This window comes from Oncorhynchus nerka, linkage group LG9a (genome assembly GCF_034236695.1).
Source record: "Oncorhynchus nerka isolate Pitt River linkage group LG9a, Oner_Uvic_2.0, whole genome shotgun sequence".
NCBI lineage: Eukaryota > Metazoa > Chordata > Actinopteri > Salmoniformes > Salmonidae > Oncorhynchus > Oncorhynchus nerka.
The window spans coordinates 35,632,514-35,659,784 of NC_088404.1; the positions used below are offsets into that span (position 1 = coordinate 35,632,514).

The 27,271-nt window shown below is 42.4% G+C and overlaps 1 protein-coding gene across 2 annotated transcripts in view; it reads right to left on the minus strand.

The window, feature by feature from the left end:
* LOC115134225 (semaphorin-4B) overlaps window positions 1-3,488 on the minus strand; it is a 90,681-nt gene extending 87,193 nt beyond the window's left edge. For both annotated transcript variants that reach the window (XM_029667979.2, XM_065022539.1), the window contains exon 1: window positions 3,295-3,488. The gene's annotated coding sequence lies outside the window, so the exon portion shown is untranslated. The remainder of the gene's footprint in view (window positions 1-3,294) is intronic.
* Window positions 3,489-27,271: the final 23,783 nt, after the last annotated feature.

A 27,271-nucleotide genomic window follows, 5' to 3' on the forward strand; every position in this document is an offset into this window, starting at 1 on the left:
CATTCTCACACGGACACATGAGAAACGCTGACCCACGTGTAAACATATTCCAAATGTCTTCTCAAAACTATTCCACGGGCCTGTGTAACGTTACAGTTAAAATAAGGTGGAAGCCTGAGGCACTTCATAGTACACATGTGGCGTGTTTCTGTGCACTTCTCAAAGGGGTTAATAGACAGATCTGAGGCTCTCTAAGACAGCCAAGCAAACACAGGGTTCTGCCTAGGATCCATGTCCACAGCCATTTCCCACATCTTGCCACAGTGACTGGACTGCTCTGGACTGGGACAACACTCGAGACTGCAAGCTGAGCTCCCTGAATGCCTGTTTGCAGAGTTCCCATCAGTAAGCACACAGCAATAGCACTCCCTGAAGGCCCATGTTTAACCTTCAGGTTACAAGTGGCTGGCCACTCCACATCCCCCTCTTCCTGCTATTAACCCCTCTCTCACTCATGCAATCCATCCACCAACACCACAGCAGAACTGAACCGCTCTCTCACATTAAGACCCTTATTATAGCACCTCAGTCCCAGCTAGGGTTGACAAACATCAAGTAGCAGTCAGTCACCATAATAGGTAGGCAGGTAGCCTAGAGTGCTAGGCCAGTAACCGAAATGTCTTTGGTTCGAATCCCCAAGCCGACTAGGTGAAACATTTGTCGATGTGCCCTTGAGCAAGGCATTTAACCCTAATTGCTCCTGTAAGTCGCTCTGAATAAGAATGACGGCTCAAATGTAATAATGGTGGATGGGTCCTCGGAGAGACAGTGTTTCAGATCACTCACATTACTTAATATGGTTCCTCAGTAAGCTGATGGTTTGAGTGAGGATTGAAGTTTATTTACATTCCTCATTTTTACTGCCAGAATGAATTGCATGATCCATTTCACACACACGTACAAGCAAGTGCGTAGACACGCACACACAAACACTGACAGGTACTGAGTCACTGTGCCTAAGCCAACAGATGAAGAGGAATCAGACGAATGCTGAGAAAAGACCCCTGGGATTATGATGAGTGTGATTGGAAGCATGTGCTAGAGCGGGGCCAGAGAGAGTTGTGCTAGAGCGGGGCCAGGGAGAGTTGTGCTAGAGCGGGGCCAGGGAGAGTTGTGCTAGAGCGGGGCCAGGGAGAGTTGTGCTAGAGCGGGGCCAGGGAGAGTTGTGCTAGAGCGGGGCCAGGGAGAGTTGTGCTAGAGCGGGGCCAGGGAGAGTTGTGCTGTGCAAAGACACTACAGTGTGATGTATTCTTTTCTCTGAGCGCAATCACTAATCTGTAACAGGTTGTCCATTGCGATCACATTGTGATGCTTCAGTGCACAGAAGCACTGTTTTTCTTTCTTTGCTTTGTGCCCCTCTCAGCTGCTGGAACAGCAAATCAAGAAAGCCCTTCCACTGTGCAGAGGGAGAGCTGGCTATTCTGGATGTAGTGGTTGTAGCTAAAAACAGCCATGAAATAATATTGACTTTAGGCCTTACATGATCAATTAACGTTATTGTCGAAGCACAATATCCAAACTAGATATTTAATCTTTACTTTTGGCATTGAGAATACCACTATATAAACCTACTGTTCATATCTAAGGGTATAGACTCCATCCATTAACAGTATATAGAATATGTACCCCAATTAGTCCATCTCCCAATGGGATGCTAGAAGTGAGTAGCTAGAGTGTGGATTTGAGTTATTGATATAACAGGCACCGTCCTTTACCAACAAGCCAAACTCTTTGTGACAGAGTCATACAGGCAGCTCATTGTCAAGGCTTCTGTACCCAGAATGCTGTTGCCAGCTGTTGTCTTTACGGATCAGACCAAAAGAAAACATAGAGACAAGGTCATCAGCACAGGCAGGCTTTTCTTCTCCTCACAAATGTGCATCAGGTAACAGAATTCACTCTGTTTGAAGAGTATATTAATTGATCTGTCCCCTCATTCTGATAGGAACTCCCTTTGACTGTTTGTTGTAAAAAGATTGAATATCTCTACTGTAGTTCTACAGTTGCTGTTTTTGTTTTGTCTCCTATAGCACGTCCATGTTTGCGATGGCTATCACATGTCCAGCTGTCCAGTCACATAACTGGACTACACCCTCATGCTAAAATGAACTGGCCTTTGATAGATACATTCCATAGTGGTTCATATTGCACTCCAGTGATACTGTATCTAGGCTATGTAGTGCCGAATAGGTTGATGTTGACACCCTATCGTAACAACTGACCAGTGTGCACTAGTAACATAAAGCCTCCCTCTCCAAAGAAAGGCACACAGTGTAACAAAGGCTGGCTTGTCAATCATCTTCATAGAATAGATTCAGTTTAAATTTCTGTAATAATGAACACACCTAACACATTGGCATTATGTCACGACTGTGCTGCCAGCAGAGTGAGGGTGGGAGGTTTGAGTTTCACACAGTAAAACCTGCAGCCTCTGGCCTGAAGATGCCCTGCATGACCCGCAGCAAAAAAAAACTGACTGGCATCACATCACAACCCCAACCACCACAACAGTCCTGCTGCACTACTAAGGGAGGCATAATCATGCCAACACACTCTTAAATGAGATCTGATGTCGTTTTTTATGTTTGTTCTTTCCCTTCATTTACAAAGCCAACTTTACCACATGCCACAGAGTTCACAGGAAGTTCCCGTGCTGGGAGAGGATGTGAGTGCACTGCCTGCCACATTCGCTCACTCCTATCTGTAGAGAGAGGCCCCATTCCCCGTCACACGCTCTCTGTGCTGGAGAGACTGAGCCGCCAGTTCCACTAGAACAACCACTGCCTTACTATGGATGCTCACGCACAGTCTAATAGGCCTTTAAATGTGAACACATCCAGGTAAATAGCTGTACTTATATATATATATATATATATATACATACACACACACATTACAGTATACATTTTTTTTAAAGAGTTCAACACCAACAACTCTTTAGGCAAGAGGACCTAGAATAAACACACCCAAGCCTATAGCTACCCACTACGAATATGAATGTGAATACGAAGAAGAGGAAGAAGAAGCTCTGCCCTGCTATCACCTTATTATTATTATAAGTATAAATACGGGAGAGGCTGTCTCATGTCAGCAGCACACACCCACTTTAGCCCTGTGTACTTGGAGAGAGAGAGATAAAATAGCCCATAATGCAGAGAGAGGCAGGAGAATGACAGCAGTGTCCATTTCACAAGGTAACCAAAACCCCAGGAGACACATCAATGATTAACTGAGGCAACGCTCTGCACTCTTAATGAATACAGGGCTGCCTCTGTTGTAGTGGGTTGTACTTACTCTCTTTCCTGCACAGCTTTGTACCAAAATGATCTTCAGATTAAGAAAAGGTTCCTTTTAGGGTGACTCAGAGAGAAATGCCCTTCAGGGAATGGGTAAGAGAACAGCCAGTAGATTATCCATGTAGAGCAGTTAGAGTAGCAGTAGTTAAAGGGCTCCTGCTGCCTGCTCTGTGTCTGTCTGCTTTCTCTCTCTCTAACAGTCTGACACCCTGTCATAGTACAGCCTGCCTCTCCTCTGGCCACTCTCCACTATAGCCCCTCCCCTCCCACACTGCTGCCAGAGAGGGAGGGAGCAGGGGCTCTGATATACTGCTTCTACAGAAGTGGGAGAAGAAAGAGAGGACAGGATACACCCACAGAATGGTCTTCTCTTAGTTTGATTTCTGGTTCTATCTGATGTATGAACCAGGCTTAACTAGAATTACCACTCTAAACAATGGAACCATTAAGAAGTGGGTTGAAGAAGAAAAACCTAAGCCTGTTAAATTCAATCAAAAAGTCCCTTTGTATTTGACTTTCCTCATATACGTATCTGTGTATCTGCTCCCGAGTGGCGCAGCGGTCTAAGGCACTGCATCTCAGTACTTAATGTGTCATTACAGACACCCTGGTTCAATTCCAGGCTGCATCACAACCGGGCATGATTGGGAGTCCCATAGGGCGGTGCACGATTGGCCCAGCATTGTCTGGGTTTTGCCGGTGTAGACCGTCATTGCAAATAAGAATTAGTTCTTAATTGACTTCCCTAGTTAAATAAATTAAAAATCAAAAATTATTTGACTAAGCTATATAGTGCGAAGTCCCCTGACAGTTAAACATTTCACACAAAAGTAGGCCTATTATTATAAAAGTCAGTGAATGTCATTGGTGGGCTAAAGTTACATCCATAAAAAAAATACTGTTGATCATATCTCAAAAATTCTGTGGGAAAACTAGGCTTACTTCTCTTGCCAATTTGTTTAGAGTATCAGAGTATTAATTGGAAGAAGTGAACTGGTTAAGAGGAACCACTTGAGTGTGTTCTATATATTAATCATAGAAAGCAGAGTATGAGGCTAGCCCTGACAGGATGGTGTCACGAAGTGCTATTAAAATAATACACAACCCACTGCCAAGGACAAGCTTTCAGGGCATGACACTGAGTTCCACAGAACTGGTGACGCTAACAAGTCTCGGTGGGAATTTAATTTAGAACTAAGAGACCATTTCATCCGCTGAAAAGGGGCCACTGTCTTCTAGTGCAACCGCATACTGGCCATGTTAAATAGACACAGCCTGGAGTTAGCTCTCAGTTGAATAGCATTAGTGAATGCTGTTATTCCTGCGTGAGTACCTCAGAGAATGCTGAAATGGAATTGAAAATTGACAAATCATATCACTCAGCCATCACATGCTTTCTTCCTTTATCAACCAAAACAACCATGAGCCCTAGTGGAAAACAGGTGCATTTAATGCAAATGGAATGGAAGCAGTCCAACTTCACACTTAGTGTACTTTTCTTTCTTTTTTTGCATAGTCTCTGATGTGTAAAATAACTTTTGAAACTATAAAAAGCCATCCATGTGAACACAGTGAGGTGAAAGATAGCAGGCTGTTGAGAGGGGGACTCCTTTTTCCAAACTAGTGGGTGCTAATGTACTTTGGGCTGCAGTGCTAAGTAGGCAGACGGAATGCTAGGTTTAGAGGTGTCAGGAATGGGAATGCCAGTTCTGGGCATCTCGGTGAGAAGGTATGGGGTTGAGATTCCATGATGGTCACATGACAACTACTAGGACTACTATGGCAAGGCTAGCCTACAGCTGTCTTATTTACAGACTCTGGACACCGGCTGGTTGTTACACGTTCAGTCTGTCAGTCCTGTACTATAAGAAGACTTCTGAAGCCAGACAGACAGTGTACCTCTATAGTTGAGTTAGATCACCTGTCCTTGCCTATACCAGATGTCTCAGAAGGAACCTCTCACCGAGGCAGGCAGACGTCTAAACATGGATCAAACTAGTTAAACAAATGGAGACAGAGGTGATCATGAGGGCTCTTTCTGTCGTCTGGGATCCCATTAATAGATTGACCAGATCTCGCTGGACTCCATCTGGAGTCGTTCCAGTCTACATATGCTACTGTATGGAGGGAATGCAGATAGGCTAACCAAAAGACTCATTTCACATAACGGTACCTGTGAAATAGAAGGCATAAGACATATTTGTATTTTCTGTGCATCTCACACCGAGAGGAAATGCTGACAGGTCACTTTGTATAAATTAATTACAAACAGTGTACAAATTACAGCACAATGATAAAAGTCTGTGTTACACATATTAGCCTAATGGGAAATCACCAGATAACAAGTCTCTATTTCACTAGTGTGGCTGACAGGACCAATAAGACAAGAGATATAGGCTAGCTGCTCAATGTTACCTCTGTGCTCAGAGATTATTTGATGATATTAAAGACCACATTATCCTCAGGATAAGGTTTGGGTTTCACCTCCAACCACACAATATAAACATCTACACTCTTTGCTCCTCCAATATTTTTTTCCGATATTTTTATCTGGAGAAACATTTGTGATTGATGTGGCGTGAACCTGTTACAGACAGCTGTGTAGAAACCTCTCTCTCTGTCCCTCCATCTCACCTTGACTTCAGCAGACACACACCATCATCATGGTGTGGAATTTAGAAAGTCTTGGTCTGGTGTGCACTGCATATGTAAGGATTATACCATTTCCAGCCATTAGCAGTAAGAATCTTTATGGAATGTCCTTTAAAAGGAATGTGGATCCAGAACTCCACACTGCCCTTTCTCACCTGGACAAAAAGAACACCTATGTGAGAATGCTATTCATTGACTACAGCTCAGTGTTCAACACCATAGTCCCCTCAAAGCTCATCAATAAGCTAAGGCCCTTGGGACTAAACACCTCCCTCTGCAACTGAATCCTAGTCTTCCTGACAGGCCGCCCCCAGGTGGTAAGGGTAGGTAACAACACATCCGCCACGCTGATCCTCAACACTGGAGCCCCTCAGGGTGCATGCTCAGTCCCCTCCTGTACTCCTTGTTCTCTCATGACTGCATGGCCAGGCACGACTCCAACACCATCATTAAGTTTGCAGATGACACAACAGTGGTAGGCCTGATCACCGACAACAACGAGACAGCCTATAGGCAGGAGGTCAGAGACATGCCAGGTGGTGCCAGGAAAACAACCTCTCCCTCAACGTGATCAAGACAAAGGAGATGATTGTGGACTACAGGAAAAGGAGGACTAACCTGTGCCCATGTACATTGACTCTGTACATGGGCACCGGCCTCAATAACATGGCAGCCTCAATAACATGGCACCACTTGACCTCCCCTCAGTATATTTTCAGAAAAGAACACCATACAGGTATTCATAACGTTATTGAATGATGACATGATACAGATACTATGAACCCGAGGTCTCTACTCACATTCTCTCTGTTCTCAGGTTAAAACTTTATGACAAAACTGTCCTTTAGATCACATCTGAACTTGTCACCAGCACATTGAAAAGAGTGATGGTTTACCTCTATTCACACTATACCAAGAAGCAAAGTGTTGAATACTGAATTAGAGCATGTTAAAAACAGAACATGATTTTAACACAAGTGTATTTGCAAATTAGAACTGAACCTAATCCATTCTTCTCACAGGTCAGCATTATTACTGTGAACACAGATATTTTTGTTCTCTGGAAAAGTACAGACAGGAGTGGCACTGTATCACAATAGTGGGGATGAATGACTCATCTTAACCTGAGAGCTGTAGCCAGTAGCCAGTCACTTCTCAGATGGTTGATGATGTCATCACAGGGCTAGGTGAAGGGTAATGTATGGCCTGTTTCTGCTCGGGATGATGAAATGTAACCTTGAGCTATTTTGGAAATTCACTCTGACAGTATCAACCTAATAACATCAGTATGGTGGCATGGCATAGCCTGTCACAAGCCATTGAAGACAAATCCTCCATCTACCCAACAGCATTATTATAATATGGCATTATAAAACAGTAATTCCCTGACCAGAAGCCTTATTCCATCACCAATAATTCCACTGTATCTCCTAAGGAAGGGTGTAGTGTGGACCGCGACCCATGCCCTCTAGCAGGTTGGCAATCCCACCACTCCATCCCAGGATGTGCTGTAATAGAAGCTTTATGATAATCTGTGTGACTCACTACATGACATGTCCTTTCATTTGAATGCTGATTCCATGTATGCTACTCTGTCTCAAGATACATTATGTCACTCCCATTACTCGTCAGTCTAACAACATCCCTCTCTGTCTCCGGCCCTGTCTGTCATCTGGTCACCGTATCAGCTGTTTGCATCATCCATCTCTCTCAAACATTCTCTTCCTGCTCTCTGTTTCATCGTATATAGAGCATCTACATTTGTGACATAATCGCTGCTGTGAAATATTGAATAGTTACGAATAACAAACAGTTAATCGAGTTAGTAGTGGAACACTTTCCGCATCTCTTCATCAGTACTGAGAATCTATGTTCTGCTTCACTAGAACAAGCACCTGCTCAATATTCCGATGGGCTATTGGGGAGAGAAAAACTCCTGTGCTCCTCAGGTGGCCCTCCATGCCCATATCAAAGACAGCAGTGGCTCCCTTTCATATCTCCGCAACTATAATCTCTCTAATGGTATGCAACAAAATTGAATGTCCTCATTACCCCAATAGAGAGAAATGAATTAAGCAAATCGCTCTGCTCTCTCCTGGCCAGTGATCTGATACTGTCCACTGTAGTTATTATTAGGGCCAGGGGTGTTACCTGATCATCTGACTTGACCAAGGACAAATAAAATTGGTTTGAAATGCTATTTTGAGAAAAAAATGTTTTAAAGGAGTGCTGACTATAACTCAGCAGAAAGGTCATTTTAAATACTTAAAACCTTTCCCTGGTGGTGGGTTATGTGGGGCTGCTGAGGTGCTCTACTCTGAGGTGGGTGGGGGCCAGCGAGGAGCTTCTGGGGAGCAGGGGAGGTCAGCACTTATATGAAGGCCTGGTGAATCCAGGAACCCAGCTGCTTCAAAGCAAACGGAAGGCTCTAATACAAGTCAGGCCTCTGGGGGGCTGAAATAAAGCACTAATTAACTCTGACTAATGAAAATAAATGACTAACAGCTTATATTCAGCACAACAGACTGATGTGTAGTCTGAAGCAAAAAGAATGCGAAATAGTCCTAAAAAAAGTCTCTGTAAAGAATGAAGTACAGCATATTGATTCTGCTGCTGGAGTTCAGCTTGTAAAATAGTCATTCGATTCTGCCTTGAAATAATGGGCCTGAGAAGCCAATTCAAATACTGTTTAAAGGTCAGACATATTAACTTTATGAATGTTATACTATTGACCACATACAATACCATATACATGAATATGCTAATAACATTTTTACAATAAGGACATAACCTCAACATAAAAGGGCTGCTCTCTATAATATCCAACCCTCAACCTTGAGTTGTAGGCTATAGTAGTAAGATACTACACCATCGGGAGTCAACTGTCTGAGCAACCCCTGTGACCACACCAGGCTTTCTCCGTGACTAAGGTATGAGTATGTGTAAACTGTTGTGTAGAGTAATCCACCACATCTCAGAGACAGACAGGTCTTCCCTTGCTACTCTCTTAATTGGAAAGCATTTCCATAACAAGACTATTTATGGTTTCACACAAAAAACACCTGCTGTCATGTTGCTATATTCAGCTAACAAGTGCAATGAGCAAAGCCCTTCATTTACAGAATCACCTCCTTGGAAGAGATCATACTGGTGTAAGATCAGCATTTTTTAAACCCACAGATCAATAGTGTCACCTTCTCTGCATTTACAAGGGGTGGTGATTTTTGAGTAAAGAGATTCCGGGTGAGACCACTCCCAGGGCACGATCCTTTGGCTAAAATAACACATTAATGAGCTCTTCATTGGCCCACTCTCTGTTAACGTCACTTTGTCCATCAGGCAATAAAAATGAAGGTCAAAATGACAAAAGGAAAGCTTGAATTTAATTTCAGCTCTCTACAGTATGTCACGCATGCAGAGTACAGCCTGCTCCCTGAAGCGTATTGCTGTATGCAGGCTGGATGCTATGTATGGTACAGCTCAAAGAGCCAATTACCTTCCCTGTAAACATGACCTCTCCCATGAAGAAATCCTAGGATGACCCCCCAACAACCCACATGATGTTACCTGACCAATCAAAGCAGGGGATTATTCTCTACAGGAGATCCTCTCTGCACAAAGGATCCCCCAATATTCACACCTTTTTGTGTTTTGTTTTAGGGTTTATAGAAATGGATGATCGGAAAATCTGAGGAAATCATTTCCAAATTGTTAAAACAGTACCAATATAGTGGCCTGAATGTCAAGCAACATAGTAAGAGAATAAGTGATGATATTAAATGCCTTCATTACATAGAGGGGTTAGTGGGTACAGATGGGTGGAGGTATTCTCCTCTGACAGTAGAAGAGGAAAATCCTTTGGATGAATTAGTTATGAACACATCCACATGTGAAGCAGACGAGACATGAAATATTAACATTGCATCAGACCAAGTACCAGAGGTTAGCCCAGGTAACCAGTAAGAATTCACAAGCTAAATGCAATTTGAACCAGAAATCCAAACGCTGCACCAGAAATCCAAACGCTGAGGATATTTTTGACAAAGTGGTGACGTAAGCACGATGCATAAAACCCGTACGTCATCCATCTACCTCCACTTTTGAAACAATCATTGACCTAAATGAAAAGAATCTGCATTCATGCAGATTACTCCAACTGTATCACACATTGTCCATGCACACACCCACATTTTCAGAAACAAAAAAATAATATATTGAAAATAGACAGAAAACATCATTATTCCACTCAAAACTAACCTAAAATACATTGTTATAGTAAAATGAAGATGTCGAAGTACAGCAAAAAAAAATAACAGTAACCTTATATCCCTGTTCTTTTAGAAAAAAATGCTTACTCCTAAATAACGGAGAAGAAAGCTTACAGTTATTCCCCATAAAATCTGCCTGGGAAACAGGAATCATCTTTCCAATGTAGCTCTTCACTAGACATGCTGAATTAGCTTTGAGCCAGCACAGGAATCCATCACATCTTAACCAAGATAACCAACACCTTCCTACATGCACAGAGAGAGAGAGGGAGTGGGGGTGCGACAGCAGAAGCCACAGGGAGCAGAATTCAATCTATTGCCATGGCAGCCAGCACTACAGCGACAAAAAGCTTTCACTGCACAGACCGATTCATTCAGCAGTTGACTGGACACCAAGCCAGGTTTCTGTCCTTCCTCTCTCCTTCTTTCTGTCTCTCTCCCTTCCTCGCTCTTTACAATATATTCCTTTGTGGTGAGCCAGACGAGTTACCTTGAGCAATAGAGGACAAGGTCTTGCGGTGGTCTGTACCAGTAGCTCCCAGTCAGGCGGTGACAGAGTAACAGAAGCTCTGCAGGGATCCCCAGAGATGCCCAGGGCTGCAGCTGAACCAAACCAGGGGAGGCTCGCAGACTGAGCCACTACCACCACTACCAGCAGCCTCAGCAGCAGCAGTCAGCGAATAGGAAGGGGAGGGGGAAATCAAAAGCAGGAGAGGGGGTTGCTCTATCAGTGGCAGGCACATTACATCATAGGCTGCTCCTGTGGAAGGGTAGGAGAGGAGAGGGCTGGGGAGAGGAGCAGCTCCCTGTAACAGCAGCACTCTGTCACTGGTGGGCTCTTCCCCCTGCACACACCACCATGAATGCACTTTTAATAGTCGGAGGTCATTAATGGCAGATGCTTTAATACTGTAATTAACGCCCAGTGTTGTTGATTGTTACTGAAGGTTACTGTTATTGTTAATGTTAATGTTACTAGTATTCTGTATCTAAGTGTTATTCTAACGGGTGTCATGTGTGTGTGTTTGAATGTGTGCATCTGTGTGTACATGCATAGCAGGTTGATATTCAGCTCCTAACAAAAGGTCATTATAGATTCCTTACAGCAATATTATTGAGAGCGAAAAGGTGGACTTGTTGCTGGTAGACATCTGCTCAAGCTGATTACATTCAAACCAAACTGTCACAATAAATTCCTCTTTAGATAAATGTAGGGCCCAATCAAATCTGTGATGCAGAAAACACAGATGAACTCAACGAATCCAGACATTAAAACGTATTGAATATTAATACATTTGCCCCAGTTCATCATGACATGAAGAATGCACAATGATTTGCATTTCCTGTAACTTTCAGGAGGCAAACAGAATTCCCTGTCTGTGTATGTGCATAGCAACGTGCATGCCCCGCCCACCTGAGGATCTGTATTTTTCAGCCATCTATTTCCTGTGTTTGAGGGGTGTAAAATCTGCCTGTCATTTTCCCCCGTAAATGTTCCCACTGCAGAAATGTATATAATGACCTGTCAAACACACCCTGGTAATGTCTGAAATGGGCTCAATGGAATACATTGTCTTACCGTTGTATCTATAAGAATGCTTCATCTGGGATTTAAAGCACCGTCTCAACACTACACTACAAGTAATAATTTAATACAGTTGAAATGTTTACAAATTAGATGCGCTGAAATGAAAGCTACTTCTGAAAATGAACACACAGATTATAGTGATATTATGTATGATCTCGCAAACAATGTAAAGTATGTTTAGATAAGGGCCTCCCTAGTGGCGCAGCAGTCTAAGGCAATGCATCATAGTGCTACAGGCATCCGGGTTAGATCCCGGGCTGTGTCGCAGCCGGCCGCAACCCGGGAGACCCATGAGGAGGCGCACAATTGGCCCAGCGTCGTTCGGGTTAGGGGAGGGTTTGACCAGCCAGGATGTCCTTGTCACATCGTGCTCTAGCGACTCCTTGTGGCGGGCCGGGCGCCTGCAAGCTGACTTCGGTCGCCAGTTGTACAGTGTTTCCTCTGACACATTGGTGCGGCTGGCTTCCAGTGTGTCAGAGGAAAGCAGTGAGCCTTGGCAGGGTCGTCGGAGGACGCATGGCTCTCGACCTTCGCCTCTCCCGAGGCCTTATGAGAGTTGCAGCGATGGGACAAGACTGTAACTACCAATTGGATATCCCGAAATTTGGGAGATAAAAAGTACAAAAATCTATATGTTTAATAGGTGTAATCTAGAACCAAGCGTGTTGATTTTTAATGTAAGGGTGTCCTGCTATTGACAGACTTGTTGAATTATGCAAGAGAGCGTGACAACAACAGTAATTAATGAGCCAGTCTAGACAGAGCAGCTAGGGAAGACAGAGCAGGTAGGGTAGACAGAGGCAGTCTTTGGTGGTTGCAGCCCTGTTCTAAACCTTGATGTTAATTCAATCATATATGCAAATACACGAGTGTGCTTATGCAAATGAGGCACATATCATTACAATTTAACACAAAATATTAAAAAGATACCTGCTACAATAAGAAAATGCATGAGTGCATTCTAAGAAAAAATAATAATAATTAAACACCTGAAATCCCACCAAATTCCCTGAACTCCATTCATTATTTGTCTGTGCCAGTAAACATTTTATGTGCTAGAATTCAGTCAATATCTGATGGATTATAACGTTTGGAGTATCTTCAGCCATGGTCCAACTGTTGCATTTAATATAATTGGTTTTAAAACAATTTTGATGACTGTTGCTAATGTGCAAAGCAGGTGTCTACCACTCGGTGTAGCCGTTAGTGACGAAGCTAAGTCTTCTGGTAGATGGAAAGGCTTTCCCAAAAACCTTCTTAATTCAATGTTAACTACAAAGTAGCCCATCCATACCTGGCAGAATGATAACATGATTATTTGCGTCAATCCACGTGTGCTACAAAAAAAAACTCCAAACAACAAACTCATGCTAGTTGAGCACTGGAATTCAATGGTAACTACACCCCCCCCCCCCCCTCTCCTGATGTGGTTTAAGCATTGTTGAGGACTTACAACATCCAGTTTTATATTTAAAAAAGTGTGATTTTGAGAGCGAAAATCAGAAAGAAACAGGGGAAAACGGAAATGGAATCAGGCAATATATAACTGATTTTATAGGGCCGTTATAATAGAAGCAGCATAAAAACTGCTATGTGAACAGTCCTCCTCCTGCAGCATGTGTGTCTCAGAGAGATGGAGAGAGAGAACACGGACACAGAGACAGACACAGTGTGGGTGTGGCCAAAGAGGCTCTGTGGTCAGTTGTTCATTCCCCACCAACAGACCCACCACATGCCACACACAATACTGACATCAATGACAGCCCAGGAGGTAATGGACTTCATATCACACACACAGACACACAGACACACATACTACTGCTAATATAGGCTATTGGCCTGATATCCTCACATGTCCAGCCTGTTAGATGAACCAGTCAGTGGTGAGAGTGTGTTCAAGAGGTCCTGACACAGCACATTGAGTCAAACAGCAGAAAACAGCAGCCATTTCTTCCCCAGCTTAAGCCAGCAGTTATTGGCAGAGAGCACAGCTCCTTAGACCCCCTGCTATTACCTCAAGATTGCAGGACCCATTGACACCTTTGGATTTCTTTCTTTCCTCAGTCTCATATCGATCCATGGAGAGAACTGAAATGGACAGAATCGATTGACGTTTAAGAATGAAAAAGACCATGAACAAAAATGGGGACCTAAAGCGAGAAAGATCACCCCCTCTCTCCCTCTTACTGTCCCTGCTTCACTGATCTCCAAATTGACATAAATCTTGTGCCTCCAAATGGAGACTGTGTTATCATGTTATTGTGCACTGTGTTTACACAGCTAGCATTCCAAGTTAAGCCCTGTTCATCCAGGAAGATAGTAGGAAACACTGTTAGACTTGCAGCCACACTGTCTGTACCACTGTGCAGTGTCCCTTCGGACTAATTCATACAGTAACTACTGAAGCAATTTAAACCAATTTATGCCCATCTGGCAAATTGCTGTTGAAAGATAATAACTGAACAGAAGAGCTATATTGCTCAGATTTACTCTTTTGACAGGGTTATTCTCTTCAGCTATTGGAACATCATTGTTTCTACTTACAACTGAAAGTCAATCACTACCAATGCAAGTGTGGATATCCTGTTTGGGTAATTTTGGAATCTCCTGTTTACCCAGCATTGAAGCACTGCCAAAACTCATGCTACTGCTCAACATCAACAAATACCAGGCCATTCAAACTGAGTGAACTCAAGAGATCCTTCTGTGGCGATGATGACTTGTGTTAGTGTTTGAAGGACACATTTTGCATACCCTAGTTGCCACATGTCTTTATGGTAAGGTTGAGGTAAACTGCTTCAAATGCAGTGTTGATGACATGGAAGCCACCGTTATTTGGCACCAATGACAGACAAGGGGTACACTTAATTGTAGCCCTGCTGACCAGCTCCAGCATGGACGCTGAATGCTTCTAATGATCACAACAATGGACAGAAACAGCCCATAATGCAATTACACAGTTGTATGAGTTGGTTTCATTTCAAACTGTAGGGAATATATGTCATATCTTTGACACCAACTGTCTACAAAATCAATATGAGTATATCTATGAATCTTACTGTGCTCGTCTGAGAATATCCGTATAATTATGTCCAGGTGTTTTTCTTTCCAGCGTTCCCAACAAAGACTGATTACAGCTCCAGCATTGTAACATTCAGATGTAACTTTCACTTCCCAAAAATGTAACACATCTCTGCAGTGATACGTTTGAACAGCATTAGAAAATAAAGGACCATTCATTGTGTGTGCTGTGTAGAACTTAATAAGCATAACAGGCAAGGGAACAAATCAATCAACTTAGTCTTTGTATGCTTCTGTCTCTTTTTCTAACCGAAGAATGACATTCCAAACGTGCTAGACACTGTAGGTTGACTGGAATGCAGAACGTAAGAGATCTTGGAGGGAGCAGACTGACTGTATGATGTCCACTGTGTGTGTCTGTGTGACACTATTGAGTAGAGGACATGGCCTGCGGAAGGCCAGAATGTAAACACCACTCCAGATGAAGCTGACCCCTACTACCACAAATTGGTTGAGCCCCTAGAACCGCAGGGGACAGCAGCCTGTGAAATATTATTGATCAACACACAGCTTTCTATCTTCCACTGCAATAAAACGCTCTTTTCCCAAAGAATTGTGTGGTTACAAAGTTGCTCATCGATTCCAGTATTTCATTGTATGAAGTGGAGGGGAAACAAATATAGCATTCAAGTGGAAGATGACCTTGACAAGAGATCCAAACAAAGGAAGAGAATCACTTGCATGGGACATGCAGTTAAAGTCAGAAGTTTACATACACTTAGGTTGGAGTCATTAAAACTCGTTTTCAACCACTCCACAAATTTATAGTTTTGGCAAATTATTTCAATTATAATTCACTGTATCACAATTCCAGTGGGTCAGAGGTTTACATACACTAAGTTGACTCTGCCTTTAAACAACTTGAAAATTCCAGAAAAGTATGTCATGGCTTTAGAAGCTTCTGATAGGCTAATTGACATAATGTGAGTCAATTGGAGGTGCACCTGTGGATGTATGTCAGAGTCATGTGTATAGGTGGCAGGGAAGTCAGGCGCAGGAGAATGGAGTTATTTAATAACAATGAACGAAACATACTCCAAACACTAAAATGTAACAAATAACAAAAATAGGTACGAGGACCCGACACGCACCAATACAAAAATATATACAACACTGAAATACAAACAATCTCTGACAAAGACATGAGGGGAAACAGAGGGTTAAATTCACAACAGGTAATGAATGGGATTGAAACCAAGTGTGTAGGAAGACAAGACAAAACCAATGGAAAATGAAAAATGGATCAATGATGGCTAGAAGACCGGTGACGTCGACCACCGAGCACCGCCCGAACAAGGAGAGGCTTCGACTTCGGCAGAAGTCGTGACAATGTATTTCAAGGCCTACCTTCAAACTCAGTGCCTCTTTGCTTGACATCATGGGAAAATCAAAAGAAATGAGCCAAGACCTCAGAAAATAAATTGTAGACCTCCACAAGTCTGGTTCATCCTTGGGAGTAATTTCCAAATGCCGGAAGGTAAAACATTAATTTGTACAAACTGTAGTACGCAAGTACAAACACCATGGGACCACGCAGTCGTCATACCGCTCAGGAAGGATACGCGTTCTGTCTCCTAGAGATGAACATACTTTGGTGAGAAAAGTGGAAATCAGTCCCAGAACAACAGCAAGGGACCTTGGGAAGATGTTGGAGGAAACAGGTACAAAAGTATCTATATCCACAGTAAAACGAGTCCTATATCGACATAACCTGAAAGGCCGCTCAGCAAGGAAGAAGCCACTGCTCCAAACGGCCATAAAAAAGCCAGACTACAGTTTGCAAATGCACATGGGGTCTGATGAAACAAAAATAGTAATGTTTAGCCATAATGACCATCATTATGTTTGGAGGCAAAAGGGGAGGCTTGCAAGCCGAAGAAAACCATCCCAAACGTGAAGCACGGGGGTGGCAGCATCATGTTTTGGGGGTGCTTTGCTGCCGGAGGGACTGGTGCACTTCACAAAATAGATGGCATCATGAGAAGAAACATTATGTGGATATATTGAAGCAACATCTCAAGACATTAGTCAGAAAGTTAAAGCTTGGTTGCAAATGGGTCTTCCAAATGGTCAATGACCCCAAGCATACTTCCAAAGTTGTGCCAAAATGGCTTAAGGACAACAAAGTCAAGGTATTGGAGTGGCCATCACAAAGCCCTGACCTCAATCCTGTAGAACATTTGTGGGCAGAACTGAAAAAGTGTCTGCGAGCAAGGAGGCCTACAAACCTGACTCAGTTAAACCAGCTCTGTCAGGAGGAATGGGCCAAAATTCACCCAACTTATTACGGGAAGCTTGTGGAAGGCTACCCAAAACATTTGACCCAAGTTAAACAATTTAAAGACAATGCTACCAAATACTAATTGAGAAATAAAAGCTGAAATAAATACTTATTTCTACTATTATTCTGACATTTCACATTCTTAAAGTAAAGTGGTAATCCTAACTGACCTAAAACAGGGAATTTTTACTTGGATTAAATGTCAGGAATTGTGAAGAACTGAGTTTAAATGTATTTGGCTATGGTGTATGTAAACTTCCGACTTCAACTGTGGTAGTTCACTTTAACCATTCAACTCAAACAAATATTCAGGTAGAAATATTAACATAATGTGAGTGAAGTAACATTGTAGAATGATAATCAAACAAAGAGCAAATAGCATATTCTTAGTATATCAATATAAATGCCATTATACAGAAGGCTAAAATAAAAAAATGACAATCTAGACATCTAGACAGTCATTGTTTTTTTTTGTTCTCCTACCAATACAACTATTTAGCTACCTGGACTTTCATGAGAATCACTCACACTGTGGTTTTGTAACAACATGATGGGTTCCTCTGAGAGTGGTAGATGTCAGAGAATTACTCAGATTTCACACATGGAGTTAAGAAGTGATCAGACTCAACGTGATGCATGGTGCGGATTGATCACACATAGCAGTAGAATCCTGGGCCCTGGCCCAGGAGAGCACTTCCCTTATTAAAAGGTCAGAGGTGAGTGCTCGGCCCCTTCTGCAGCTGCTGAACAGAGGCCTGAACAATCAACCATCATGACAACCCAACTCAGTGTGACATCCTCCTTGATATGAGAAAGAGGATGTGGAAGCGACATTGACATTAGTGTAGTGATATCTGGCTTCACACAGGCATTAATCATGGAAGAGAATGCCACGCCAGTAATGGTGAAATAGTTAAGGATCTTCCTTCTAATATGGTGTCCTCCACATCACCTCTCTACCATTATATACATTGTATGAATCATAGTCTATGAGCATAGACATAATAAGCATAGTGTAAGTAGTCTACCTTACCAAATCATACTAATGCACATTCTTTCCACCAACTGAAACTTTGCAGCTCTGCTGATATTAACAAGTCTAGTATACCAGCATTGCAATTATTAACCAGGGCCAAGCAAGGCCTTTCAGATGCCTTTGCTAATGCTACACACAATTCATCACTTCCACAGACTGTTTTCTGTGGGTTTTTCCATTCTTTGTTTCTCCAGTGTTAACACTCTGTTCACGTCTCTAATCCTAGAAGTTAAACAGCACAAAACATGTGCAACAGTTCAAAAGGAAAGAGTGAAAATGCAAACAGATTAGTACAAGGACATGAATACGAACACAACCTTATTCTTTGTCAAAATACTGGTGGCAGACAATGAAAGCATCAACAAGAATCACAACATGAAACCCTATGGCTAAGTGGGTACTCTAATAATACAAAAAATTATAACGAAAACAAAATATCATTACCGGTACTGTGTCTCTACATCAGAACTCTCAGAGAAACAGCCTCCCAGTGAGATGCTGTAGCGAATATACAACATCATTGGTAGTTGTCCTTCAGCCTCAGATAGCCTAATATGCATCCATGTGTAACAGCTAAATTATCTGGGTCTTGACAAGCAGCGCTATGTCTTGAGCAGACAGAGGTTGGGTTTCTAAAAACTATTAAGCAATGATTTAGCTATAATAATCCAAAGACAGGGCACTATCAGATGTCATCATCTCAATTTCAACCTGTTGTCACTCAAATGAAATCCTATCACATCTGAGTGCCTAATTTAGGTACAGTAGGCTGGCCTATATGTTCAATGTGGCATTGGGGTAAACTACAGTAAACTACACAGGCAATTAAATATTTTACAAGCCACACAAAAGTGAACAAAACACAAGTGTATTACATGAGAAATGCTCCAGCAATTTAACACTTCCTTTGATGTAGTCTGACCATGTGCTGCTGTCAGTAAGAGACATCAGTTGACGTTTTACCAGGCCTTGGAACACTGGTCCTAATCCCTGGCATAATCACAGCATCCAGCCAGGAAATAGAGGCCCCACCCCTGGCACCGTGTCAGAAAGTCCCCCGGCACCCTGCCCTCTCAGGGAGGAGTGTGCCGCTCTGGGGTGGGGGGCCGTTTGACCTCCATATCCTTAGAGCACAGTGAGAAACTGTAGGACTGTGAGACAACTGCTCTGAATGAGGTATAATGGAAAGAGGTGGGACATTCCTTTGGCAATGCCTTCATCCCACCGCTGAGATCTAGTCAATCCATGTTGTGTACAGTATAACCTAAAGATCCAACTCTATAAACACCAGCATGCATATCTCTCACACTTTCTCTGTGTTTTTCTCCCCATATATGTATCTGATAGTTACCCCTCACTAAGTTCTCAATGGGTCACAGCTTACCATGGATGTCCCTAGTGCTGTAATTGAAAAACATATTTTTCAAGGTGGTGGCATAAATGTATGAAAATGAGGCGGGCGAATTGGGAGTCTACTCGTCTATCTACGGGGCACATTTAATCACTGAGAAATTCCACGGCTATCAATAGAAGGAGGGCTTCAGAAAGAAATTGCTTCTCAAAGTGGATGTTGTCCCTACCATTAACGTGGCTTCTAAATCATCTCAAACAGCCAGCAGCACCAGCAGAGATCGTTAGCATTATCACTGGCCTGGAAGTGAACTAGGTAAGTGAAAGAGCGTGCTACCTCTGCTAACGTTAGCTAGCTATAGAGCTACCGTATTTAGCTCATGTCTTCCACCGATGCTGTTGTAGTTAGTTCAAGCCTATGGGAAAGAGTAGTTTTGAAGGTGTTTGTGGAGGCTACGTGTTGCTGTGATTTGGTCATTCTGCGGCTCTGGGGGAGTTTTCTACGCGGCATGAAGACTGCGGGCTAAACTGAAATGCGACACTTCGGCCATGGATCCGATCATGGATCGGGTGACATTTTGGAGAAGCCCCCAAGTCATGCTTTCATTGGATTTTTTGAATTGTGGACTTTCGTTCATAGGAAGTTTAATGGTAGCTTCCAATAGCTAGCTATCCACTTCCTCCATTTCTGAATTAGCCTCGAGCTAAAACCGGTGAGAGCGGGAGGAGAGAATTCACTTTCTGTTTAATCGGTTGCTAATGTTCACTCAAATATGTTTTTCCACGTGTAATTAATGAAATTATATTTTATTTTATAAAGACTGTAATCATGTCAATATGTTGTGAATATTATAGAAAAATCCTCACAACCGTATTCCATGCTAAAAAGGGAAGTGCCACTTGGTGCGCACCAGTTTACTATGTCCAGTACACTACAGGCAATACGTTCCCACTGTGTGAGTCATAGAAATGACCATCATGCTTTCGGGGCTTTCCGGCAGTCTTTGTGGTTTTTAAATGCGGGGAGCATAAATTGTACAATTGCAAACTAACAAAGATTTTTAAAAGTTAGAACCCATATATATTAGTTAATATACAGCACCAACTACATACATGTTTATTGTTTACTCCATGTGTAACTCTGTGTTGTTGTCTGTTCACACTGCTATGCTTTATCTTGGCCAGGTCGCAGTTGTAAATGAGAACTTGTTCTCAACTAGCCTACCTGGTTAAATAAAGGTGAAATAAAAAATAAAAAATCAGATAAGGTGCATCATCTGCTACCTGGACTAGATTCAGCCACAGGTCCATTTTGTCTTGAGCAGAACATAATTACAAATAATTTGTAGACTGCATACAATTTGTAGACTGCATACAATTTGTAGACTGCACTCGTTTTCGAGTGATTCGATTTGTGTCCAACGATCTTTAATCATAGCAAGTAAAAGCCACAATAAAAACCAATCTCAACAGTCAGAAGTTTGGAATTACTGTGAATTTCACCAGTCCCAGTCATCAGCTCTGGAAGGACATTCTTCTTCACAAATTATTATAGTGTTCAACACCTTGGTCATTATTCTCATCCTCCAGTTCAGCTCAGCAGTCAATCTACTTCAAACATATATTTAGTACGTCTATCACCGGTCTTTGGGATTAGTTAATGAATAAAACAAAAGTCTTAAGCCTTAATAACAATGATAGACTAAGAAGCTATTGGAGTCTATATTCATATGACTCTTGCCATGTCATCAATTAAAGATCCAATATCAAATCAAACTTAAATTGCATTTAAAACAGCAATAAACTTAAAACCCCAAATGAAAGATTAAAAACAAACACAAGGCAAAACATTTGATGAATCAAAGAACATAAAACATAAATGCCTCATTGATTACTGAACTGCAATAAACTGTGCCTAATACAGATTCAAACACCTTGCCCCAAACATCAACATGCTTGAAAGTGATATTGATTTGGATGTTTCTGGAATTAATTTAAATGAGCTATGATTTGAGAAATGTGTGTGTTTTCATGTGTTGGACCAACAAGCACATCACAAGAGAACAGCTGCGTATGCCTAGTGCTAGTTCTGCATCTGGTTGAATTTGTGGTAGGCAAGTCTATCTGTCAGTGGCAAATCTCAATAAGAATAATATACTATAACATTATTGGGGTCTATTCATACGATCTTGTCATGTCTTGAACTCTATTACGCTTTGGTGTAAAAATGTTGTGCTATCCAGGAACACGGGTACAGGACATCAATAAGCTGCTCCCAAACATTTTAAACCTTCATCAGGAAATAGAGTCTAACACAGTTCATGTGGGATTCAATGACATTATGAAGGGCAGCTCAGAACAGCTGAAGATGGATTTTAATCAACTGATGTGAGTCTCCAACACCAACACCAACAAACACCCCATAATATCTGGCCCTGTGCCCTCCCTAAATCGTGGCATTTAACGTTTTAGCAGACTTTTAGCCCTCCATAACTGGCTACGAGACTTTTGCAGCTCTGTGGGTGTAACATTTTTTGACAATTTTGATACCTTCTGGAAACAAAGCTTTTCTTATAAGGAGGATGGGTTACACCCAAATCATTTGGGTTTCTGGATCCTTTCACAGCATTAAAAGGCTGCGTTGAGACAATGACTTATCATTGACCCAAGCCCAGCTCAGTTCATTCTTACAATTGTGTCAGTGAGTTGTCATTATGTTTCAGCAAATGTACATTATCCCAGAGGCATTGGAAGACACAATGGTAGTAACCTAATTTATGTCCCTCTAACTGCCCTGAATGCCTCTGCTGATCCTACAGCTATTGAATGCAGTAATCATGTGCCTATGAACCAGAGTTATACTGTTAGCACTGAGGCGGTGTGCCCTAGTAGGAAGTCCACGGTGCGCAGCTCACCCTGCACTAACATTGATAACATGAGGACGTGTACTTCTGCTAAGCTTCCTAGTAAAGCAATGAAAACAATCAAGCATCCCAGAAAAGTGCTAAAAATTTGCCCACATTAACATACGTAGCTTAAGAAACAAGGTACATTAAATCAATAATTTGCTAGTAACAGATGACATCCATATTCTGACTATCTTAAACTTACTTAGATAACATCTACAGAAAAGACAGAAATGCCAATGGTGGAGGTGTTCCCGTTTATATTCAGAATCACATTCCTGTAAAGTTTAGAGACAATCTCATGTTAAATATTGTTGAAGTAATGGTTCATCTGCCTCACCTAAATCCCATTCTTGTGGGAAGCTGCTATACACCACCAAGTGCTAACAGTCAGTATCTGGATAACATGTGTGAAATGCTTGATAATGTATGTGATATCAAAAGAGAAGTATACTTTCTGGGTGATTTAAATATTGACTGGCTTTCAACAAGCTGCCCACTCAAGAAAAAGTTTCAAACTGTAACTAGTGCCTGCAACCTGGTTAAGGTTATCAGTCAACCTACCAGGGTAGTTATAAACAGCACAGGAATGACATCATCAACATCAACAAGCCTCTCTTGAAAAAGCCAAACCTTGACCCAGAAAATATAAAAAACTATCGGCCTATATCGAATCTTGCATTCCTCTCAAAAATTTTTGAAAAGGCTGTTGCGCAGCAACTCACTGCCTTCCTGAAGACAAACAATGTATACGAAATGCTTCAGTCTGGTTTTAGACCCCATCATAGCACTGAGACTGCACTTGTGGAGGTGGTAAATGACCTTTTAATGGCATCAGACCAAGGCTGTGCATCTGTCCTCGTGCTCCTAGACCTTAGTGCTGCTTTTGATACCATCGATCACCACATTCTTTAGGAGAGATTGGAAACCCAAATTGGTCTACACGGACAAGTTCTGGCCTGGTTTAGATCTTATCTGTCGGAAAGATATCAGTTTGTCTCTGTGAATGGTTTGTCCTCTGTAAATTTCGGTGTTCCTCAAGGTTCCGTTTTAGGACCACTATTGTTTTCACTATATATTTTACCTCTTGGGGATGTCATTCGAAAACATAATGTTAACTTGCACTGCTATGCGGATGACACACAGCTGTACATTTCAATGAAACATGGTGAATCCCCAAAATTGCCCTCGCTAGAAGCATGTGTTTCAGACATAAGGAAGTGGATGGCTGCAAACTTTCTACTTTTAAACTCGGACAAAACAGAGATGCTTGTTCTAGGTCCCAAGAAACAAAGAGATCTTCTGTTGAATCTGACAATTAATCTTAATGGTTGTACAGTCGTCTCAAATAAAACTGTGAAGGACCTCGGCGTTACTCTGGAGCCTGATCTCTCTTTTGAAGAACATATCAAGACCATTTCAAGGACAGCTTTTTTCCATCTACGTAACATTGCAAAAATCAGAAACTTTCTGTCCAAAAATGATGCAGAAAAATGTATCCATGCTTTTGTCACTTCTAGGTTAGACTACTGCAATGCTCTACTTTCCGGCTACCCGGATAAAGCACTAAATAAACTTCAGTTAGTGCTAAATACGGCTGCTAGAATCCTGACTAGAACCCAAAAATTTGATCATATTACTCCAGTGCTAGCCTCCCTACACTGGCTTCCTGTCAAGGCAAGGGCTGATTTTAAGGTTTTACTGCTAACCTACAAAGCATTATATGGGCTTGCTCTTACCTATCTCTCTGATTTGGTCCTGCCGTACATACCTACACGTACACTACGGTCACAAGACGCAGGCCTCCTAATTGTCCCTAGAATTTCTAAGCAAACAGCTGGAGGCAGGGCTTTCTCCAATAGAGCTCAATTTTTATGGAATGGTCTGCCTACCCATGTAAGAGATGCAAACTCGGTCTCAACCTTTAAGTCTTTACTGAAGACTCATCTCTTCAGTGGGTCATATGATTGAGTGTAGTCTGGCCCAGGAGTGGGAAGGTGAACGCAAAGGCTCTGGAGCAACGAACCGCCCTTGCTGTCTCTGCCTGGCCGGTTCCCCTCTTTCCACTGGGATTCTCTGCCTCTAACCCTATTACAGGGGCTGAGTCACTGGCTTACTGGGGCTCTTTCATACCGTACCTAGGAGGGGTGCGTCACTTGAGTGGGTTGAGTCACTGATGTGATATTCCTGTCTGGGTTGGCGCCCCCCCTTGGGTTGTGCCGTGGCGGAGATCTTTGTGGGCTATACTCGGCCTTGTCTCAGGATGGTAAGTTGGTGGTTGAAGATATCCCTCTAGTGGTGTGGGGGCTGTGCTTTGGCAAAGTGGGTGGGGTTATATCCTTCCTGTTTGGCCCTGTCCGTTGTTGTCCTCAGATGGGGCCACAGTGTCTCCTGACCCCTCCTGTCTCAGCCTCCAGTATTTATGCTGCAGTAGTTTATGAGTCGGGGGGCTAGGGAGGGAAGAACTATTTTGGGTTTCATGTAGAACCCCCTGTGGAAAGGGGTCTACATAGAAAACAAATGGGCTCTTCCTGGAACCAAAGTTTATTCAAAGTGTTATCCTATGGGGACAGATGAATAACCCCTTTTGGTTCTAGATAGCACCTTTTTTTCTAAGATTGTACTCCAACTATTGACAGGGATAATGTGGCATTTCTTATTTGTCAGTATGAATAAGTATGGGTCCTGCCTTGATGACTGTATTAGATTTACACTACTTGTCCTATAGATTTTTACTTAATAAACTGATAGCTAAAATGCTCCTTCTCCCAAAATGACATGCTAGCTAGTGATAAAGCTATCTGATCCTGCTAGCTCGCAATATATCTACTTGTTGTAGCTAGCTAGCTACATTACTAAGGTTGCTGTGTTCTAAATTGGGAGTCATTTTACAGCTAGCATTGATGGTATCACGTTTCTACAACTAAATAGTTTGATTACAAATAAATAAAATATACTTTATCTGGTAGCAGTTTGTAAGATGACCACCAGCTGTCTACTACCTTAGATATGGATTACAGCACAATATGGGATCAGCATACTTTATAAAAAGCAGCTCCTCTGCAGAGAGGTCCTCTCTCCTCTACAGAGATTGATAATCTCGAAAACTAAAGCAAATAGCTTGCTAGGACCAACCACCTAAATATAAATTGTAGAAAGAGGTAGGGTTTATGACTTTGTGGCTGTGGTAACTCTAGTGACATCCGACCAGGCAGGCATTTTTTAATCTTCAAACCAAACGAGAACTGTGGGGTTGTTTTCTTTGGAAGAGGACATGGTTACAGAAATGTTACCACAACACCCCACAGCCAGGTATGTCCAGAGTACACACACAGGCACTGCTGCTTGCTAGTTATCTACAGTATCTAGGTACTAGAGTTGGCTATCTAGCTTGCTACTAGCTAGCTAACTTGTTGTAGCAGAGATGGCTAGCTATTGCTGTAACAACCAACAGACAACAACTAGCTACATTCAAAGTTATTAGTTAGCTAAGATTTTTGTAAGACACTTCAGGTTAGCTAGCCGTTTTGACTAATGATAACCTAGCTAGCTTACAAGTTAGATTGTTTTTTGCTAACCATATTGCTAGGTCAACAGAACAATAAAGAAAACAACGTTTGACTGTTTCTTATATTGAAAACTGCTTTTGACTGTTTTTCTTAAATTAGCTAAAGCAATTCACTGGGAACTTCAATTTGGAGGACATGAGACCACAACCAACTCTACAATATGCTTGCTGAGCTTTCCAGCATATTGGCCACCATAATAATTGGTTATTTTAACCTTCATTTAACTAGGCAAGTCAGTTAATAAGAACTAATTCTTATTTACAATGACGGCATACACCGGCCAAATCCGGACGATGCTGGGCCGCCCTATGGGACTCCCAATCACGTTTGGTTGTGATACAGCCTGTAGTCAAATCAGGGTGTCTGTAGTGATGCCTCTAGCACTGAGATGCAGTGTCTTAAACCGCTGCACCACTCGGGAGCCCAATAAGTTGTCACAAGCTTTTTAGTAAGTAATGTGAAGGAGCACACAAGGTGAGTTAGTCCCATAATGACATGGACATAGTTCTATATCTTACCATTTTCTCAAGGATTTTGATGCACATAACCATCGCTAATATGTAACGGATGGGAAACGGCTAGCTTAGTTAGCGGTGCGCGCTAAATAGCGTTTCAATCGGTGACGTCACTTGCTCTGAGACCTTGAAGTAGTAGTTCCCCTTGCTCTGCAAGGGCCGCGGCTTTTGTGGAGCGATGGGTAACAATGCTTCGTGGGTGACTGTTGTTGATGTGTGCAGAGGGTCCCTGGTTCGCGCCCGAGTATGGGCGAGGGGACGGTCTAAAGTTATACTGTTACATTGGTGCCGTGACCCGGATCACTGGTTGCTGCGGAAAAGGAGGAAGGTCAAAAGGGGGGTGAGTGTAACGGATGTGAAACGGCTAGCTTAGTTAGCGGTGCGCGCTAAATAGCGTTTCAATCGGTGACGTCACTTGCTCTGAGACCTTGAAGTAGTAGTTCCCCTTGCTCTGCAAGGGCCGTGGCTTTTGTGGAGCGATGGGTAACGATGCTTCGTGGGTGACTGTTGTTGATGTGTGCAGAGGGTCCCTGGTTCGCGCCCGGGTAAGGGCGAGGGGACGGTCTAAAGTTATACTGTTACAAATACACCACACTGACTATCTCTTCAGATGCAGAGGCAAACTGAAAGAGAGTCATTAGTCAATGGACACCCCAAACAGAGAATCGGAGAGGGACATGAAAAAGCTAAGGCTGTGTCGCCATAGATAGACAGGTTAGTTTATAAATG